This window comes from Macrobrachium nipponense, chromosome 34 (assembly GCF_015104395.2).
Source record: "Macrobrachium nipponense isolate FS-2020 chromosome 34, ASM1510439v2, whole genome shotgun sequence".
Classification (NCBI taxonomy): domain Eukaryota; kingdom Metazoa; phylum Arthropoda; class Malacostraca; order Decapoda; family Palaemonidae; genus Macrobrachium; species Macrobrachium nipponense.
This window is the reverse complement of record NC_061095.1, coordinates 10,406,241-10,413,212: the sequence shown is the minus strand read 5'-3', so window position 1 is coordinate 10,413,212 and position 6,972 is coordinate 10,406,241. Positions and strand designations below refer to the sequence as shown.

Here is a 6,972-nt window from a genome sequence, read left to right as displayed (position 1 = left end):
AATATTATCATCATTTCATCTATTGAGACATTCCGTTAAGGATCCTTGCAATCGAATTTAGGAAAAAATCGCAAAAAAATGACGTACGCGTATCCTAAATAAATAAATAAATAAAAAAAGTTTGACAGAAATTAATTGCTATATGAATATTCTAAACTGTAAGGAATGAAAAAATGACTTGGTCTTGAGTTTATGAAACATAAAACTCATTCCTAGATAGTTTCTTCATTCTTTTCTCCCGTAGGGAGGAAGGTCCGTCCTCAATGGGTGCGTTGTAGGAATTACTAAAGGTTCTTTGCAGTGTCTGTTCGGTCCCAAGCTGCAACCCTTTTCATTTCTTTTTCTGTACTTCCATTCGTATTACTTTTCTTCCTTCTTGCTATCCCCCCTCTCCTAACAATTATTTCCAAGTGCAACTGTAACGTTTTCCTCCCGTTACACCTTTCAAACCTACCTAATCTGTTTCCTCTCCGGCGCTGAATGACCTTATTGGGTCCCAGTGCTTGGTATCTCGCCAAAAAACTGTATTCCAGTCCATTAATTTTTTCCTGGCAGTTTCGCTCTACCGAGGGAGCTCAACAAGAACCGCATATACAATACAAAGTATTGCAGAAACATTCTGAGATGTATTAAGTGTATTCCATCTTAATTGTTAAATCCACACTCGCAAAAAAAATTTATCTTGAAAGACTCAATTTTTCAGCTCCTGATTTCAAGCGTATTGTAGTCTTGGAGCGACAAGTGTTAAAGGGTTTAAAACCGACATTCGAGGTTCTTTTCCGTTCAGATAACTTGAAACCTTCTGTAGCTAATCATGCGCTGACTCTACCCTTTGGTTGTATTCAGCACAGCAAGACGTCAAATATTTTCGACTCCCAGTCATGATATGTAGTGATAGTTTAAAAAACATTTTGCGAATCCGGACAGTATTTTCTGTTTTACGAATTCCTTCCTCAAACAAAAGTATATTAGGATAAAAGTTAATCTACGGTTTTTTTAAATGCCAATCAGAAATTGGTTTTATGAACGAAGTAGAGCACCACGAAGAAAGATTTACTTGTACAGAAATATCGAAGTATTTAGTTCCGCCTACCTCGGTAGAACTGAGCATTATCCACTTTCCGTAAACAAGAGAACTGAGGTTTATCCATTTTACCAAATCATCCTCTGTTAGATTGGCGAGCTGTGGTTTGGACGTTTGTATATGAGAAGTTTGCTTTGGGTAAGGTACTCTAAATCGTCTTAAGTTTAGGTTATGCTAAATACTGAGTTGAAAAATTATATGGTCTCTTCATACTATATTTCATAGGACCAGGTTTACGGCTTCATAGTTATTACATATATATTTTAATAATTGCTAATTGAACTTCACTGACCAAGGCGGCACCATGTATGGAGAGATAATTTTTTTTTTTAATTTTTAGATAGTTTACATATTATTCAATAAATCAAATTAATTATTTTAAATCATACCTTGCAGGTATGGTGTATTGAAATGCATCCTTATATTTTGAAGGATTTGTGCCCATCAGAGTGCTATACTGTCCTTTACATGGCCGAAATTTTCAATTACACATGAAACCAGTTGATAAAAAAAGAACTCGAATCATCACAAAAGGTAACCGTTGATTTTGCCATTTCAGCTCCCTATGTTATGCTTCATTGTGCAACTTTTCATTCTTAAATGTCGTATATAAAGCATTGCCATTTCACAGCTGTTGTTTTACGTATTGCTGGATTTGTTTTTAATATTAATTGATTTTAGTGTGCAAAGATCAGTTGTAACCATTATCTGTAAAATTGTGCCAGTGTAAGCTTTCGAAATTTATATAAGTGGTACACAGTCGAGTTTAGTATCAGAGCATGTTAACTTCAGGCTTACATACTCTGTGGTATATGAAATTTAGATAAATGAAAGCATGATCGCTAGCAAATATTCTTTTATATCCACGGCTGAGTGGAACGTTGATGTACAGTCGGCCACACATATAACCACCCAGTCGAGCAATTGGAGGACTGTGATAGAGCAAAAAAAAAAAAAAAAAAATAATAAAAATAATAATATAGACAGCTCGGTGTAATGAAACTAGTACTCTGTCGAGAAATGTAACTGATACATGGCAGCTAGACAAACCTATTTGTCTCGCGCTGATTTTCGAACTTGAACGCTGGGAAAACTGTCACTAGACGGAACCTCAAGCTGACAGCGAAAATAAGTCTTTGCATTAAGACTTGTGTACTTAGTTAATTATAAAAGACCCAAGGTGTTGCATGGAATAGTCACAATATGTGATAAACTGTACTCGCTTTTTCCGATAATTTTGGGAGTGTCAGGAACGTTTTTTTTTTTTTCAATTCAATACGTTATTATCATTCGCACTGACTGGTACGAAAAGTCGAAGACTTTATCATCAATTCATTCCTCTTTTCACATGATACCATGGAAATAGCCACAAGGTTTATACAAATGGTATTTAAGATTTATTTTTATGCTTTTATGTGGTAGTAATAATCCAAATAGTAAGGAAGTGAATCAAATGTGTATACAGGATTCATTTAAACTATCATCGGATTTAACGATAGAATTGTTTAAAGTCAATACTGGTTTAGCGTTTATTGTATAAAGAAAAGGTATTGTCACTTAGGCCCAGAATTTTTGGGAAGAGAAAGCATTCTAAGTATTAAGTAAATTGTTGGTTAAGTAACCTCACGCTGTATTCATAATTATGTATGGTTATTCTGAACGTTTGCTTTGAAAATCATCAGGGAATTATAACTGTTTAAGTACTTGTATAACATTACTCACTAATGGGTTTGTGATCTGATGTTTTTTTCTTAACGCGTTTTTTGTCAACCTTTCGTAACCTTATTCCGATGAATAAGCCGTAGCAGATAAAAGTTCCATTCACTTAATGCCTATTGTTATGAATGCTTACCGATGCTGTCCGGGAGAGGTAGAGGCGACGACGAAGCTATGTTAGTTATATTCATGTGACCTTTTGTAGGAAAGACGTAACAAAACCAGTCCTTAAAAGGAGAGCTGAGCAAAAAGTAGTCCGTCGAATTGAGGACATGGAAAGAAAGACAGAAAGTGAGTAGAGAGAAAGCGAGCTTTCTTGTCCTAAATACAGGATACTTCCAAATCGAAAAGTGCCCTGGAACTTATATGAATCTTGCGCAGTAGTAGAGAGCTGAGCAAAAAGTAGTCCTTCGAATTGAGGACATATAAAGGACGCAAAACGTGTAGAGAGAACGGAAGGTTACTTGTCTTAAGTACAGGATACTGCCAAAGCGAAAAGAACCCTGGGAATGATATGAATTTTGATTCTTTTCATGATGGTGTAGCTGTGTTTATGATGATTTTGCAATCGGAAGAAAAATAGTCATAAACAAAGGAAGACTGAAAAAAAGACCAGGTTTAGCTCCCTCAAGCGATTTTTAGAGCCATTGACCCAAGTATCGATCTTAAGTTTCGGAGAACGCAAGTTCTTGTCTTATACGTAGATATTTCGCTACTCTAATAACCTCCAAATAGAGAGTAAGGGAAGGAGGAGGTTATTTGGGATAGTGAAAATGGAATAATTGTGTGAAGTCAAAGAGGCGTATTTTTATTATTATTATTATTATTATTATTATTATTATTATTATTATTATTATTATTATTATTATTCAGTAGATTAACCTATTCATATTGAAGTAAAGTGAAATGCAGAAAGATGAGATCCAACTTATAAAAAATACACACACACACATATATATATATATATATATATATATATATATATATATATATATATGTAGTATGTATGCGTGTGTGTGTATGTATACACACACATAGAAATATAATATATTTATATTATATATATATATATATATATTATAGATAAATAGTTTTTAAAAAACTATTAGAATGTAAGAAGAATAGTATGAGGGTAGTAATGCACTGCATTTTCGCTTGAACTTCTAAAAGTTCCAAGGGTAAGGGAAGTACATTCTTTTATGTATGAAGTTGTATTGAAAATGTTGTGAGTTGATTATAGGTAACGGATCAGATTTTGATGTAGTCATCAGATAAAAGAGGTGTATTCAAGTAAGGGGGAAAGATTGTTGTCCTACATGAATAAAGGTGATAATTGGGCCAAAATAACAAGATTTTTTTTTTCTCGTAACCCGAACGAGGATATTTACTTATGGCTCGAGACTTGTGGTCGCGTAAGAATCGAGTATTAGTGTATGAAAAAATAGAGGCTTGCGATTCTACAACGAAATTAACTTGACTGAGAGAACATGAACTTCCTTAATCAGAGATTGATCAAAATATGGAGTTGAGCAGGATGAATCAGCATTGGTGCTAGACACATACACACACTCATTTGCGATTCAGAAGAGCGGAAGTTTCTCCAAGAAACATAGGATTGTTGCTTTTTGGAATAGAAATATCAGGAAAGATTTTCCAAGGTAGGATAATACTTTTACTGACCATAATAAAGAACAAACATTGCTTTATCCACGGCTGAACGGTGAAGAAGAGGATGTTTGTAAAACTAAGTCTGGCTTAAATTTGACCATTTAATAAGCGAGATGCTTCTTGACCTTTCCACTAACGGAGCTGATGCATAGAAGAGAATTACTGAGGGTTAGAGAATTCGGAAAGCAGCGCAACAAAAACCTGTTTGGGGTCAAGAAAATGAGATGGTTATATAATGTTTATAGGCTGACTACGGGCGATGAAACGAGACTCAGTCGAGGACGACCTTTGATGAGATTAAAGCGCGATTCTTGCAAAGAAAAATAGAATATAATTGATTATTTTTCAGTGCACCTCATGCGGTGCGCTGTAGGCATTACTTAAGGTTCTTTGCAACCTCTCGTTCCTTTTATTTTGCCTCCTTTCATATTCTCTTTCTTCCATCTTGCTGTCCACTCTTGCCTAACAATTAATTCATAGTGCAGCTGCGAGGATTTCCTCCTGTTACACCTTTCAAACCTTGTACTGCCAATTTCCCTTTCAGCGCTGAATGACCTCATTGATCTCAGTGCTAGACCTGCGGCCTGAAATCTGTATCCAGTTCAGTTATTATTCAGAAGATTAATCCCTATTCACGTGGAACAAGACTACAGGGGCCAATGACCCTTTACGGCAGACTGCAATGAAGTTAACTTTGGGGGGAATTCCGGGAAGATGATTACTTTAATATCAGAAGAAGATTACTTGGAATGGAATGGAATATAGAGTTCAGGCCAAAGGCCAAGCACTGGGACCTATGAGGTCGGTCACTCAACGCTGGAAAGGAAATTGAGAATACCTAGGTAGGTTTGGAAGGTGTAACAGAAGGAAAATCTCGTAGTTGCACTATGAGATAATTGTTAGTAGATGTTGGATAGCAAGATGGAAGTAAGATAATATGAATAGAGGTACGGTAAAAGGAATGAGAGGTGTTGCAGCTGGGGGCCGAAGGGCGCTGCAAAGAGGCTTAAGTAATGCCTATATTGTACGGCATGAGGTGCACTGACGGCACTGTCCCCGTGCAGGGAAGATTACTTGGATTGCTGAGATGCGCGATGCAATATTTCAAGATCTATGGGCTAATTAGGGGAAGCAAGTTGCTCCGAGGAGGTTATGGTAATTTAGCGCGAAAGAATCGAGATTCACCGAGAAATGGAAAGCTGTTGCTTTAAGTAAATCAGAAAGAAAGGTTACTTAAGCACAAATTGAAGATGATTGTTTCTTGGAGTAAGGGGAAGTGGAATGGTTATTCGACGTAAGGCGAGGTCCCTCTTAGTTGGGCAGTGCCGTCAGTGCACCTCATGCGGTGCACTGTAGACATCATTAATGTTCTTTGCAGCGTCCCTTCGGCCCCAAGCTGCAACCCCTTTCATTCCCTTTACTGTACCTCCGTTCATAACCTCTCTTCCATCTTACTTTTCTGAACCCCCTCTTAACAGTTGATTCATAGTACAACTGCGAGGTTTTCCTTCTGTTACACCTTTAAAATTTAAAATTTTACTCTCAATTTCCGTTTCAGCGCTGATAACCTCATTGGGCACAGCATTTGGCCCTTGGCCTCAGTTCTATATTCTATTCTAATCTCTTTAAGGCAAGGTCAGTATTTTTTTCTAAAAGTCGTCGAAAGGCCATTTTCTCATTCGAGGAGATAAATTGTTGAATGTGAAGCCGAAGGGAAGATGCATAGGGTAGAATCATATAGGAATATTTTTGAGACAGTGAAGATGAATGTCTCGGTTAGAATAACGAAACAAAATTGTTTGAATTAAAAGCAAGAGCTCGGATATGAATAAAGGGAGAAGGACGCAGGTTTTCTCCTCATGTAATGTCTAATAACTTTGTGACAGATTTCAAAGTGCAAGGATAAGCTTTTATATACTAAAATGAACAGCTATGAAGGAAAACGAACAGTTTGTTTCTAAGAGGTATATTCGTCTTCAGTTACTATTAGATAGCTTATCAGCCACCTCTGGTTATCATTATGAGCCGCTGGTGCTATGCAAGTTTTTTACTTGACGAATTAATCAAAGTGTACAGCCGAGTCACGACTCGCCTTGGACCTATTTTTCAACAGTGTTACCAGATCAAACAGTCCAAGGGAGGCAGTAGTCACAGGCAGACGAACCTATGCCTTGGACCACACTCGTGTTCGCCATCCACTCACAAAATTGGTAACAGTGTTTGCCCGCCGTGCATTTGCCCCTCGTGTGGAGGGGCTTAATAAGAGATGCCTTCTCTACATGATCTCAGTGATTGTAACCAGCTTTTTGAAATGTCTGAAAGTGACTGAAGTTCCTCAAATTACGTCTTTTGAAGTCAAGTTCGCGCACCGAGATTAGAGTTCTCCCTTTTAGGCACGACTTTTAAGATTCTTTGCAGCGTCCCTTCGGCCCCTAGCCGCAACCCATATCATTCTTACTACTGTATCTCCTTCGTTCATATTCTCTTTCTTACATCAGCGCCTC

The 6,972-nt window shown here is 37.1% G+C and overlaps 1 protein-coding gene across 1 annotated transcript in view; it reads left to right on the top strand.

The window, feature by feature from the left end:
* Positions 1–6,972, top strand: part of LOC135207898 (TBC1 domain family member 19-like) — a 56,712-nt gene that overhangs the window by 11,780 nt on the left and 37,960 nt on the right. The window lies entirely within an intron of this gene.